The sequence below is a fragment of the Castor canadensis genome, chromosome 18 (assembly GCF_047511655.1).
Source record: "Castor canadensis chromosome 18, mCasCan1.hap1v2, whole genome shotgun sequence".
Lineage (NCBI taxonomy): Eukaryota > Metazoa > Chordata > Mammalia > Rodentia > Castoridae > Castor > Castor canadensis.
Window position 1 is genome coordinate 30,015,428 of NC_133403.1, and position 15,700 is coordinate 30,031,127.

The 15,700-nt window shown below is 34.4% G+C and overlaps 1 pseudogene; it reads right to left on the reverse strand.

Annotated features, from left to right (window-relative positions):
* Positions 1–15,700, reverse strand: part of LOC109676735 (doublecortin domain-containing protein 1-like) — a 1,027,711-nt pseudogene that overhangs the window by 60,079 nt on the left and 951,932 nt on the right.

Genomic DNA, 15,700 nt, shown 5'->3' on the forward strand with positions numbered 1-15,700 from the left:
CCTCATAAAAGTAGGTTCGAGATCTAGTTATTTGCTCTTATCTAGTAATGAACATGACTATGACTTGTAAGACCAATTATTTCTCATGAATTTGTGTTTTGTGGTGTTCTGGTACTTCATATTAAAATATGAATGAAATGAAAAGTAGACAACAGTAGGCAATTTTAAAACTAATTATTCCTTGTATTCCTTGCATTTTTTTTGCAGGACTTGTGATTGAACCAAGGGCCTGCTAGGCAAGTGCTCTACCACTTGAGTCACAACCTCTACCTAAAGCCCTTTCATTTCTTTTTTTTTTTTAAGAGAAAGCCCCAACAATTTTTCCTCGGCCGGTCTCAACCTTGTGATCTGCCTCCTGAGTAGCTGGGAATACAGGCATGTACCACCATGCCCAGTGGATATTTTATTCTTAATTGATGTCTTCCTAAGGATAACTAAATGGCCTGGATTACAATTCTAGTCATATTGTTACTTTCATTTGTTTTTAAAAATATGCTATATTAATGTTTGACATGAAATAAACTGTACAGTTTAGGTATGTATTTTGATACAAGTAGACAAGTGTATACACCTACATAACTACCATAATAATGATGTAGAATATTTCCATTACCCTCTAAAATTCCTTATGCTCCTTCCCAATCACAACTCAATACCTCGCCCTAGACCACCACTGATTTGTTTCTGTAACTAGAGAATAATTTCACCTGTTCTGCAATTTCTTATGTAGTATTTTGTAAGTGGCTTCATTTTCCTCTATTCTTATCCCTTTCTATTGCGGAAGGGTATTCCTTGACATAGACTTACCATAGTTGATTTATTCATTCACCAGTTGATGAACTTTTGGGTTGTTTCTACTTTTCAGTTATTCTGAGTAAATATTCACTTAGAAGTCTTTGGGTTGACGTAGGTTATTTCTCTTTGTATAGACCTAGAATAGGATTGCTAGATGGAAAGGTAACTGTGTTTAACTTTATATGAAATGGCAAACTGTTTTTACAAGTGGCTGCATCATTTTGCATTCTTGTCAGATGAATGTGAGATTTCCTATTGCTGCACATTTTTTACCAAAACTTGATTTAAGAAAGAAGGACATCATGCCATTTGCAACAACAATAGCCCTGAAGGACATTAAGTGAAATAAGCTAGGTACAGAAAGACAAGTACCCCATGACTTTAACTTATATGTGAAATCTAAAGAAGTCAAATTTATAGAAGCAAAGAGTTGAAGACTGGCTACCAAGGGCCAGGGATAGGTGATATGGTGGAATTGGGAGATGTTGATCAAAGGATGCAAAATTTCAGTTAGGAGGAATAAATTCAGAGATCTATTGACTATCATGATGACTGCAGTGAGTACCAATATTATGTATACTTGAGGTATGTAAGATAATGCACAGCTCAATTAAATTAATTTAGTCATTCCATAATGCATGCATGTTTTAAAACATGTTGTATGTTATAAATAGATATATTTTTATCTACTAGCTTCAAAAAATTAAAAATAATAGCAGTTAGGAATAGAATGGTGGTTACCAGAAATAATAAACCAGAGGTTTGGGAGAATAAAGAGAAAGGAGAGATGGGGAAAGGCTGATCATAATAATAAGTTACAATCAGGAGTAAGAAATTCTGGTGTGCTATTGTACAACAGAGTGACTAGAATTAAAAATTTTGTGCTGTGAATTTCAACAAGCTAGAAGAAAGGATTTTGAGTATTATCACTATAAGGAAATGATAAATATTTGGGGAGATATGTTCAACCTGATTTAAATATTGTGCAAAACATCCATGTATCACAACATCACATGGGACCCCACTCATATACTTTCTTGTTATATTTATATATTAGTTGAAGAGATTTTTAAATAAAAATAAAATTTATAATTAACAAATAAAAACCCTAATAAAATGTTAGCAAAAGAAATCAGAAGTATAAATCTCTCACATTTAATGATCTATGTATTCTAATTTCTTTGTATTTATTTCACTTCTACATAAGTTTAAAACTAGCTTGCTACTTTCTGTTCCTCGTGAAAAGAAAAAGCTTCTTGGAATTTTAATGAGTATTTTGTTGACTCTTTTGATTAACTTACAGAAAACTGGCATCTGAATAATATTGAATATTCCAGTTCAAGAACGTGGATGTCTCTTCTGCCTTCTTTAACTTCTATTGGCAACTATTCGTTTTCTTTGTCTTGCACATGATGTGTTAAATGACTATCTAAGTATTTCATGTCACTGGGTGCTATTTTATTTGATTGTTAAGTTTTTTTCTCGTGGTGCTGGGGATCAAATCCAGTGCCTTGTGCATGCTAGGCAAGCCCTCTCCCTGAGCTACATCCCCAGCCTTGTGTTTCATTTTGAAATTTCACATTTTAATTGTCACTGGTATATAAAAGTACACTGACCTTGGATTCTGAAAACTTTCTGAATTTATATTCCTTAGTTCTATTAGTGTTTATGTAGATTTCTCTAGGGTGGTATATGTTCTTACAATGCTATCAATAAAAATAAATTTACTTTCAGATCTACAAATTTTCATTACATTTTTATTGCTTTATTACACAGATTAGGACCCTTACTTCATAGTACATTAAGTTGAAATAGTATGAAGCATGTCCTTGATTTGCTCCTGATGTTAAGGAAAACTATTCAGCCTGTCATTAAATATTAAGTTAAACTGGTATTTAGTAGATATTCTTAGGTAAATTGAAAAACTGCCCTTCTATTCCAGGTTTGCTAAGAGGGTTTCTTCCCCTTGAAAATGAATATTAACTTCTGTCAAATTCTTTTTCTAGATCTACTGAAATGAGCATATGGTTTTTCTCATATCTCTTAAGGTAAGTAATCTACATTGATTAATTTTTTATTGTTAAATCAATGCTGTGTTCCTAGGATAAAACCCAAATTATCATGTTGCTTATTGTTAGACTTTTTTATGTTTTATGGAGGAATTTTATATATATGATAAGGAGGCTATTGCTGTGCATTTTCTTTTCAGTATGTTTTGTAGTCTCATCAAATGATATGTTATTTATTTCTAGTTTAATTCTCTTGTGGTCAGGTAGCATACTTTATATAATTTTAATTCTTTTAAATGTATTTAGATTTGTTTAATGAATATCAAATTGTCTACCTCAGTGAATGCTCCATACAGATTTTTAAATTATTCCCTTGTGCACACTCAAATTTGTTGCTAGTATCATTTCCTTCCAGTGAAAAACATTCTGTAACATTTCTTGTCCTGCAGATCTGCTGGAAACAAATTACCTCATCTTTTGTTTGAGAATGTCCTTATTTTGCCTTCATTTTTGAAATGCAATTTTCCCATATGCAAAATTCTAAGGTGAACATTTTTTCCTCTTTCAACACTTTACAGATACTTCTTTCTCCACATGTTAATGATTCTGTCAAGAAGCCAGCTTCTATTCTTATATTTTTATCTCATGTGTCCCTCCCAACCTCTGCCAGTTATTTTTAAGCTTTTCTCTTTATCATTGTTTGTAACAAATGTGGTTTATGTCCTTAGTCTGGTTTTCTTCCTGTTAGATGTTCATTGAGTTTCTTGGGCCTGTGAGTTGATATTTTTCATGAACTTGGAAAATAACTGGGGCCATCATTTCTTCAAATACATTCATCCCTTTTTGGAGTACTAGTTACACAAATACTGAGACTGCTAGATACAATCCTACAAGTTGCTGGAGATTCTTTTTCTTTTTCTTCTCTGTACTTCAGTTTGGATAAGTTTTTAGAAGTTCCATTAGTTCTGTCTTTAGTTTCCATTTTTCTTCACATTATATTCATATTTTTCTTTAATTTCTGGAACATATTTATAATAGTTTTTAACTGTCCTTTCCTGTTAACTTTATTTTGGTATCTGTTTCTTGGATTGACTTTTCTCTTGGATATGGATTTACCTGTCTGGGTATCTTCATGAATGCCAGACAAGTTTAATACAACCTCTGCCCTCCAACTCGTCCGAGCACAAATGCCTCTTGCTCTGCACAGACGCTCATGTTCTTTCTCTGATAATTGTTTGTGTAGGGCCTCATGGAGTTCAGCTTACACCTGAGCAACCTAATATTCAGCCAAAGATATAAGGAGACATCTATGTATATTTTGGGAACTAGTCTCAAATAGATCCCTCTTCTACGGCATTGCCCTGCAAATTTCTAGCCACTTGGCCTCCCAAAATTTTGATCTCTCTTCAGCATATGGAGACCACTGTGCTTCTCTTGGCTTTTCCTTCTAGCTACAGTCTAAAAATTGCTTCTGGGTACAAAGGTATGGTAACTTGTAGGATTTGCTTCAATTCTCCCCATTCTCTCAGGCATTACATCTTGTGCTCCCTATGGCCTAGTAGCCATAGGAATAATTGCCTCATAAATATCTAGTTTTTCAGTTGTTTAGAATGTGATGACTAGTCTGATATAAGATAATCTGTATGAATGAAACCAGATGTCTGTGTTTTCATTTTTAATGATTATGCTAAATTATTTTTAAACAAGGGTGCACATCTGAAATTCAAATGTAAGAAAAAGTATATCTGTGGCAATTCCAAATAATGAAAAAATATTGTTCTTGAAGTCAGAAGTCAATTGTCTATGGCTTCTTGAGAGTAAACTATATTAACAACTATTTTTAAAAAAAACATGCTGTCATGTTTTTAATCATTTTAGTTCCTGGTATAAAAAAATCAGACTAATTTTTAAATGACAATAATAACATTAGTATCAATGGAATTTCCTTCGTTATAAAAAGCTCTTAAAGAACTTCCAGTATACTCATCACACGTGACCTCCCCTGTTATAATCCACATTCAACTTCCTTAATCAAATTTTGTTACTCCAGGTGCTCCTTTTTGAATCTCTTAAAATTTTCTTTGAATTATTTTGTTCACACATTCAGGAAAATCTCTGCTGATATAGTTACTGACTTACATGTATGGACATTCTTCAATTCCATTATAATTTTTTTTTCAATTGAATTAGGCTTTTCTTAAATTTTTTCTTAAGTTTTTTGTTTGTTTAGCTTTATTGAATTATTTTTCAAATCAACAAATGGGATTTACTTTTTCCGTTAAAATCTCTAATAAAGTCTATTATTTTTATACCTTGACAGTCATATAAATAAATAATTCCTCCAATATGGATATTCAGTAATAACAAGGAAATTACCCATACATACAAATGTGACAGAAGTATTCATGTTTCTTTAAAAGCCAGACTTCTAAAATATAGACTACTCTTTCTGCAAACTTGTAGATGTTTTCTATTTCCTGATTTTTCTTTTCAACACTTGCTAGACAGGTGTTCTACCACTAGAGCCCCTCTGCTAGCCCTTTTTGCAATGATTATTTTTGAGATAGGGGCTCACTTTATGTAACCACTTGGACCACAATACTCCTATTTGTACTTCCCCATGTAGCTTGGATGACAGGTGTGCACCACCACACCCATCCATTGGTTAAGATGAGGTAGGCTGCAATTTTCCTGATCTCTGCCTCCAAGCTCCCTAGGGTTATAGGCTTAAGGCTGGCCCCCACATTTCCTGATTTGTAACTCCATGTATTTGTCCTAATCTAGCAACTAGTTATCTAATTTCCCAGAACTCGTTTTCTCTCCCACAAGTAATTTTCTTTTGTTAAGCCACATGAGAAGTATAGATCGAACAAGAAAGGGCTCTATGAAAATTAAATGTTTTCACCATGAAGACATGATGTTTGAGAAAACAGATATATTTACCCAGATTTGAATACTGTACAAGGTATATATGTATCAAAACACCACATAGTACCCCATAAATATGCACAATTTTTATATCAATTAAAAAAGCAAAAATAAGAAAAAGGAAAACTGCCATCAGTTATTATAGCTATAATTCTAGCACACTGGAACAAGCATTCCAAATTTTAGTGGGCCGAGGAATCATCTAAAGACATTTGTCAAAATTCAGATTTTCTGGCTCCATGCTAAAGATATTCTTAACTCAATAATAGACTTGGAGTGCAGGTTACAAACCTGAATTTTTAACCCCAAACCCAGACAATTCTACAGGTGTTCTGTAGACCATACTTGGAAGAACTCTTCAGGCCCTTTGCATGCATTAAGTATATGATGCTCCAGATGACAGAATAAAGTACTCTGTTCTCATTCAAGTAACTAAGGCTACATTTTTCAGATAAGTATGCCCCAAACCCAGGGAACTAGGTAATCACAATCAACTGTGATAAGAAGAAATTATTCAAACTATTTTTATCTAAATAATCAATGTTTAAGAAATAAAAGGTCAACACTTGGCCTTTTTTATTTTCCTAAATAAGAGAGCCAGAAATGAGGGAAGATAATTAAGTGATAAATGACTTAACAGAATAATTGAAATTTAAGCTAATAGGAGAAAATCCAACTTGTATTGCAGAACACCAGAAAGGCTGAGAAATTTAGGACGTAATGTTCTTCGAGAGCTGGGATTAAAAACAGGTTGCCTGTTCTGCAGAAAAGCAGCTAAACTTTCAGTATCCTTCTGTCACGCCAATCATTTAGACAGCTATACTTTTGCCATTAGAAAAGAGGATTGATTTGTTCTCTAAAGAGACTGATCCAGAGAAACTCAAATCAGCACAAAGAAGAGCTGAGACTGATGGTAGTTTATAAAAAAAATAAGAAGGGAATTAAATGAAAGCCTGCATACTGAAAGTACAATTCTTAGCCTCCTCTACTTCTATGCTGCTGAAATTGGCAGATTCTGTCTGGTGAAACTGATCAGAGAAATGATCTACAGACACTGGCACAAAGAGACCCTAACCTCCCGAAGAGAAAAAGTCTAGTCAAGATTCTCTTTGGTTGGGCATGGTGGCTCACACCTGTAATCCCAGCTATGCAAAAGGCAGATATCGGAGGATCACAGTTCAAGGCCAATCCAGATAAAAAGTTAGCAAGACCCAATCTCAAACAATAGAGATAGGTGTAGTGGTGCATGACTACCATCCCACCTGCGAAGGTATAAATAGGAGGATCATGGTCCAGGCTGGCCTAGGCAAAAAACATGAGACCTTATGTGAAAATAACTAAAGTAAAAAGGGCTGGGGCTGTGTCTCAAGTGGTGGAGTGCCTGCCTAGCAAGTGCAAAGTAATGAAAACAACCCTAGTACCATCAAAAATAAAAAGTAAAGATCCTCTTCAATGAAATCCATTCCTCAATAAAACATGCTTATGCTCACAAAACTTCACTTTTAATAACCAATGAATGGTCAAGTTATATTTAAAGAACAATCACACACACAGACATGCATACATACATATACACACACATACACACATGTACACATTCATACATACACAATACACACATACACAACCCAAACCCTAAAACAAAACTAAGTACTTAGAGAAAACAGGGACAGTATAGAAAGAACCAAAAAATTCATTGAGTCAAAAGGTAAAAATAACCAAATCTGAGAGATAAAAAAGTTAGAAGTTGAGTTCATTAATAATGTACATATAAAAGTTGGACTTCCTTAAAATCAGAACAGTAAAAGAAAGGAAAATGGATATTGTTAAAGAAGTAATTCAACAACCTTTTCAAAAGAGAAAGGATAGACTTTCTACAGTGAAAAGACAATGTGACTATCCAGCACATCTAGGGAAAAAAGTATTTCCCAAGATCTCAAATAAAATTCATCTCCTATGTTCTCATTCGGGGGCAGTAAGAATATGTGGAAGCTGGGCACCGGTGGCTCATGCCTGTAATCCTAGCTACTTGGGAGGCCGAGATTGAGAGGATCTTGTTTCCAGGACAGTCTGGGCAAATAGTTTATGAGACACCATCTCCAGAATAGCCAGAGCAAAAAAATGGACTGGAGGAGGTGTGGCTCAAGCAGTAGAGTGCCTGCTTTGCAAGCACTAAGCCTTGCGTTCAAACCCCAGTCCCACCAAAAACAAACAAACAAAAAACAACAACGTGTGGAGAAATAGAAATCTAATGCAAAGGAAAGGAAACAGTAACCACCAGGTTGGTGATGAAGATCATCCCAGGGTAGAGGTCACAGAGAACAAGCTGGAATTCAAGTTGGAGCAATAGGACATGGGTCTTTTTCATTGTTTCATTCATTTCAGTATCTTTTTTCATCATTTTCTTCATCAGTATAATTTTATGCCATTAGTGACAATATACAGAAAACCAAGCAAAAAACAGGAAATAAATAATTATTAATTTCTAGGAAAAAATGAACATTGTTCATAAAGAAAATGTTATTTTGGATAATATCCACATGACCTAATATTACTTCCTTGACAATGCATCCAAGAGATAATGGGGAAAGAATCAAATGTATCCACCATGATGCTAACCTTAAGTTAGGAATCTGTAGCTTGTTATTTTCCATTAACTTGGCATCTTATGCCCACAATTTTTTTTCTTAATACCTCATCAACCCATGGATATATCCTATATAGCAAATGCTATGTGATTACTAAAACCATGTCGAGTATTTTTAAAACTATCATCTTTGAGCTTCAAATGGATATACAATCATTTTGGTATTCCAGAGTTTGATGAAGAAAAAAGGGTTGGTGGAGTGGCTCAAGGTGAAGGCCCTGAGTTCAAACCCCCAGTACTGAAAAAAAAAAAGTAACCAAAGCAAAAAGAGCTGGATGTGTGGCTCAAGAAGTAGAGCTCCTGCCTACCAAGTACAAAGCCCTGAGTTCAAACCCTAACACCACAAAAATTCTTTCAAAACTAAAATTTTATTTACAAAATAATTACCTCACCTTATTTTTCCTTCTAAAAGTTCTTATCGACACCCAACACCAGAATTTTTTGTTGCCTGCTCTCCTTTACCTCATTCTTAAAAATGTATTTAAGGAAAATCTATAAGCACATTTATTACTGAGTCTTGTCTTATTATGAATTTTATGAGTTGTGAAAATTTTACAAATTCTTATAACATAAAAAAGAAACTGAAGGCTTCCTCTGTCATCCAGTTTTAAGTAAATTCTCTCTAGAGACAAAAACAAAACAGCAGTGACATTTTTATTTATACTCAACCTTTCATCTAAGAACATGTTATCTATAAGAGTGACTATTACCCCAATTTTAACACCAAGGTATAAAATTACAGAGAATGAACTGAAGTGAGCTCAAGAGGTTTTCTAATCTAGCATCTGTCTCTAAGAATGACTGCATTTTAACAATACAAGAAAAACGTCCTTCTTTTCTAGTTTTTAAAATCTCCAGGCAAGATGTTATAACAACCCTTAGCAACTTGCTCTGGTGTGTAATATCTCGTTTTTACTCACTATCTAAATCTGCAGATAAGGAAGAAATAAAACCCAGGTTTCCTAGTTCCTTGGTAAATGCTATTAACTGGTTGTGGTTATAAAACAACCACAAAAATAAGCAGATAAAGTTATTTTGATTGAATATCTAGTCAGTGATTGACTTGTATCAAGTAATATTCATTTGCAATAGTCTGGTATAACAAAATTATGTACATCTATCTTGAATTCATAACAATTGTTTTCCATTTGTAAGAAAAATAATTTCTATCATAAGTATATTTGTGAGTCTTAATGATAAAAATAGAAAATATTTTCTAGGAATTTTCCCGATGCCAGTCTTTGCATTCTATGCATAATATCACAGTCAGTCCTCAAAGCAACTCTATGAAATAGGCACTGTTGCTAACTCCATTTTTAGATGAAGAAATTGAGGCTCAAAGAAGCTAAGTAATCCAAGTTCTCATAACTAGTGATCAGCTTAACCAGGATTCAAACCTAGACAATTTGGTTATGTTTTGCTGGTTCTCTAATATATTCTTAATAAATTTTGATTACTATTATTACAAAACTGCTGCTTTAAGATTGGTCAAAAAACCCTTGCCTATAAAAATCGTTTTTTTTCCCAAATTCCCATTAGTTCCTCCAGATTTTTAATATCAGAAATGATCCAGGCAGTACAAGAACTTTCTAAAAACATGTAATTATATGACTTCAAATTCTGGTTTTTAAAACTTTGGTTTACTTGTTACATGATTTCTCTTAGGCCAATCCAGATTCATTTTTTAAAATTTATATGAATGTTTTCAAACAAAATTTTAACTGTTTTAGACTTTGATTATTCATTCAAGGAACAAAGGTATTTTTTGGTCTTATTCTAAATGAATGTTGAAGCTAGGTTAGACTGGTTTCCACGTAAATATATTATAAATTATTGATCAACTGGAAAGTTCCTCCCAGTATAAATACAACTTTTCACTAGGTAAATGGCCAACTATGCTGACCAAATAAATATCATTGCTTTGTTGAGATAATTCATGCAATAAGTACACTTCTAAATAGGTGAATTTTTTAAGTTATATGTAATGCCTTAATATTTCACTTTATTAATAGACATTGCTATTTAGAAGGAAAAAACATTTCAAAAGCCACAATAACTGAAATTTGATTCATATTTCAATGATTAATTACCTTTTTCATTGCTTCCTTTCCCACTGTAATCTCATGCCCATCCTTCCCTATGCCATTCTTAAAGAACAGAATTCGGACTGAGGTCTTCATTCTAATTGAAAGAACAGGCTTGGTTTTCTGTCTTTTGACATCAGTAGGAAGCATCAGCCCATTCATTGTCCAAGTTACTTTCTTCATTAACAACAGATGGTCTAGAAGATAATTTTTAAAAATTCAAGTCAATATTTGGCTTCAAATTAAAAATGGACGCATTGTGCTTCCCCTCCCCCATTACCTACATCATATACACTGGCCAGTCTCCATTTAGATGCTCGTTTTCTGAAATGCTACCACCAGCTTCCCACTAACCGTGACATAAGCTGTAGCAAGCTGTCTGCTCTGATAGCCTGCATAAATCATCATTTCTGAAGGGAACAGATGTTCAGGAGATGAAAGAGTAATACCACAATTTAGTTCTAATTAAAATTCACCTTAGTATGCTTCTATCAGTGATCACATGTACCTAGCTGAAAGGCTTCACTGAAAGGGTCCCATGTCCTTTGCTTACTATAAAACAATGTGGGTCCTGAACTTTTTGTGTTCTTTCAGGTAGGGAAAACACTCTTTTCATTCTGTAATAGGATTGCTTATCCATGTGGCTTTAAAGATGATGACCTTCAAATAATAAACTTATACTGTAATTCTTCTATAACTAAAATGAAGGTGCCTTCTAGAATGTCTTTGGCGAGAGATTTAAACTATTTTACTGAAAATGAAAAACAGTTTTTTATTAACAGTTTACTTTGACCTATACATTTCCAAAGATGTGTGCACAAATTTAAGTTTCAAACTCCTACTAATGTTAATGGGAATACAACTAATTACTATGTATCACTTTGAAAATAGAAGGTAGGACTCTTGGGGATATACCCAAAAGACTGTTACTCCAGAGGCACCTGCACATCCATGTTTATTGCGGCACTATTCACAATAGCCAAGTTATGGAAACAGCCAAGATGCGAAGACGAATGGATTAAGAAAATGTGGTATCTATACGCAATGGAATTTTATGCAGCCATGAAGAAGAACGAAATGTTATCATTCGCTGGTAAATGGATGGAATTGGAGAACATCATTCTGAGTGAGGTTAGCCTGACCCAAAAGACCAAAATCGTATGTTCTCCCTCATATGTGGACATTAGATCAAGGGCAAACACGACAAGGGGATTGGACTATGAGCACATGATAAAAGTGAGAGCACACAAGGGAGGGGTGAGGATAGGTAAGACACCTAAAAAACTAGCTAGCATTTGTTGCCCTTAACGCAGAGAAACTAAAGCAGATACCTTAAAGCAACTGAGGCCAATAGGAAAAGGGGACCAGGAACTAGAGAAAAGGTTAGATCAAAAAGAATTAACCTAGAAGGTAACACCCACGCACAGGAAATCAATGTGAGTCAAGGCCTTGTATAGCTATCCTTATCTCAACCAGCAAAACCCCTTGTTCCCTCCTATTATTGCTTATACTCTCTCTACAACAAAATTAGAGATAAGGGCAAAATAGTTTCTGCTGGGTATTGAGGGGGGGAGCGGGAGGGGGTGGAGTGGGTGGTAAGGGAGGGGGTGGGGGCAGGGGGGAGAAATAAACCAAGCCTTGTATGCACATATGAATAATAAAAGAAAAATGAAAAAAAAAAAAGAAAATAGAAGGTAGGAACAGGAGTGTGGTGTATTGCATACCAAGTTGCTATCAGCATTCCTTTCTTTTCAAGGTTTCATCTCATAAATAAATAATTCACAACTGAGGTACTTATTTTATTTGTGCATTCAATTCATTTTAGATCATATTTTATTTTCACATAAATTACATCTGTTCTTATTTATACTAATGAGAGAAACAATTTTATTTGCAAATAACTGAAAAGAGAGGCATTTACTTGTTTACCCAAATTTTGAAATAACTCCTCTCTGTTAGCACTTACTTTGAAGAAGATCTCTTTGACCTATAAATAATACTTTACATAAAATCTGCTAATATTGATATCACATTGTTGTTAATGAACTTCAAATCTCAGAATGGGTATATCAAAATCTCTCTCTCTCAGGCACAAATACAAACATATGTATAGTGAGCAGAAATATGAGCAAAATTTGCAAAGTAAATTAAAACTACAATAGAAGATTAAGCTGTGATTAACCTTCAAAAAGAGAAAAAGTATTTTGACATAAATTAGTTGCTGTATTTTTCATTTCATAATTTGAAATTGATAAGAATTACAATTAGAAAAATTAGAAGTCAATGGGTTCATTTATATCCAAAAGAAAACAGATACTCCAATAAATACATATACATTTCATATTTATAGCAGCACTTTTCACAATGGCCAAGAGGTGGACACCAAATGCCTACTAATGGATGAATGGATAAACAAATTGTAGAATATACATACTCTGGAGTATTATTTAGTCATAAAAAAGAATAAAATACTGAAACATGCTACAATATGGATGAAGCTCAGAAAGATAATACTAAGTAAAAATAAGCCAGACATAAAAATTGACATATGATGTAATTCCATTTATATGAAGTATTCAGAATAGGCAAACACATAGAAACAGAGCACATAGACTGAGGGTTGCCTGGGGCTGAGAGGAAAGGAGAGTGAAGAGAAATTTAATGGGTAAGTGGTTTTATTTTGGAATGGTGGAAATGTTTTGGAACTACACAGAGGTGCTGGCTATACAACATTGTGAATGTAGTAAATACTATTGAATTGTTCACTTTAAAATAACTAAATTTAGGTTATGTTAATTTCATCTCAACTATTAGTAAATCTAATAGTATCTCTCTGAAAATTTAAACATTGTATCTCTCAATGAATAAAAAACAAAAGCTAATGAATTTTTGTGGTTTAAATGGAGTGACTCCAGATGTTTTGCATAGAGGAAAACTATATCCAAACTAGGTTTGAATCTCAGCTTATTACTTAATGACCCTAGACTAATTATACATCCCTGAATCTCAGATTTCTCACTTACAAAGTATCTAGTACCTGATGTGGATTAAAATTTAAATAATTGAGGGGGTGGGGGAAGGGGGAGAAATGACCAAACATTGTATGCACATATGAATAAAAGAAAAAACTTTTTAAAAAAATTTAAATACTATGTACACATGTTTATAAATGGAAAAATGATACCTGTTGAAACTATTCTAGGAAAATGATGGAGGGGGTGAATTCAAGTATGATATATTTGATATATTGTAAGAGCTTTTGTAAATGCTACAATATACCCCCACCTAGCACACAATAAAAAAAGAAACTTCAAAAAAATTCTGTTTATAAAATTATCTAACACATCAAAGTCATTCCATAAATGTTAGCTTCTCTCTCCTGAAATCCTATTGTTTATTATGGTGCTGTGGAATAAATCAATTGTTACCTTAGTCAGGGTCCAACCAGGAAAAGAGAATCCACCCAGAGTACCTGAGCAGAGGTGACTATATGGAACTGGTTGCATAAATGAAGGAAAAAGCTGAGAAGCAATCAAAGACAATGAGCCAAGACAGAGATTATCAGCAGCAAGAAACCATATCCACCAAGGCCAGAAAGAGGAGGTCTTAGATCTAGATTTAGAGAATCTTACTTATGAAAAGGGTTTGCTTTGATTATTTCAACCACAGGCAGGACTAAAGTAAAGAGCCAAAAGACAAAATTCTAGGAAGTGTGCTCAGAGCCCTCACACAACCCTCAGAGTGAGCACTTCCTCAAATGTCCATAGGTGACTCACTCATGTAACCCTAGCACCAGCCTGGCTACATGCAAAACTCCTTAAGTTCTACTAATAAAATAATGCTTATTGTCAGCCAGAAGCTGTTTTGTGTGATCTATAGTTTTGAAGTCATTCATCCTGTCAAGAACTTTTTGATGTAGGCCAACATTATTGTCTCCATCTACAGTGAGGAAACTGAGGTATAGGGGTAAAGTGCCCTAATGAAGATCTTGCAGTTAGCATGTGGTGCAGATTGGCTATGTCAGTTCTAGGAACTGCATTCCTAATCACTATGCTATTCTGCCTCTACCACACATTTTCTGCCATTATGTCAAATTCAGTATGTTTGAAGCAAAAAAAATGAAAACAAAACAACTCTTTCTGCACACATTGTCTTGCTCTTCATAGTTCTCATTTATGTCAATGCTTCCAGTTCTTTCACAGTTAGCCAGGGAGACCTTGAACCCTTAATGCTTATTCATTCTCTCCAACCAACTGCTTATTCATTCAGTGATACTTATTGAGTGTCCATTCATCAAGGCACCAGGGTAACAGCTGTGAAGAGGACAGAGCAGCTTGTGCACCTCACGGCCTCTTGCAGACAGACCAACAGTGGAAGGCCTCTCTTAAGAGGTGACATCTGGATAGCAAAGACTGCCTAAGAACTCCATTGTGAAAATCTGGGGGGAGAATATTGCAGACATAGTGAAAAACAATCACAAAGGCTTAAAGTAAGAATGAGCTTGGTGGTTTTGGATAAAGAAAATGTTTGGAGAGTTTATATGGATAAAGTCAAGGAGGAGAAAGGGGTAAAATTGTGTCAGTCAGGTAAAAGGTTTAGATTTTATTCTGGATGTGATGAGAACCTATTAGAATGTTCTTGGCAGGATGCTGTCAAGGAAGAGACTATAGCAGAGTTTAGTAGACATTGTTGATGCCCTGCCAAGGTACTTAAAAAAAACAAAACAAAACAAAAAAAACAGGCGAATGCACCTAAACTCCAGCTGCTGTGAGTCTTGGCTGCTACCAATTCTTAGCTGCACCCTTCTCATGAGAACTGCCCTTGGCTGAAAGGAACCTAGCCAGGGAAATGCCAGCAGGTTATGACCTAATTCTCTCCTTACTACAGAGATAGACATAGCCAATGACTGATTGACTGGAAGACAATCTCTTTGCTGTAGGGAAGGGTCACCATGTGGTATCTTTCATACTTCAGACTGAAGGTATACTTCAGCTGACCACAGTTCTGTCAGTCTGTGTTCCTTTCTTCACTCCCTTATATGTTCCAGTTAGAGTACTTCCTCAATAAGTCTCTTAGACAAAAATCTCCATCTTGGTCTCTGCTCTAAGGGAACATACCTGAGACATAATAAAAGGAAGAACACCTAATTCTCAGCTACTCTTTTCTCACAGTAACTCTTTTTTTAACTTTTTAATTTTTATGTTTTTTTATTGTGCTGGGGGTACATTGTGGCATTT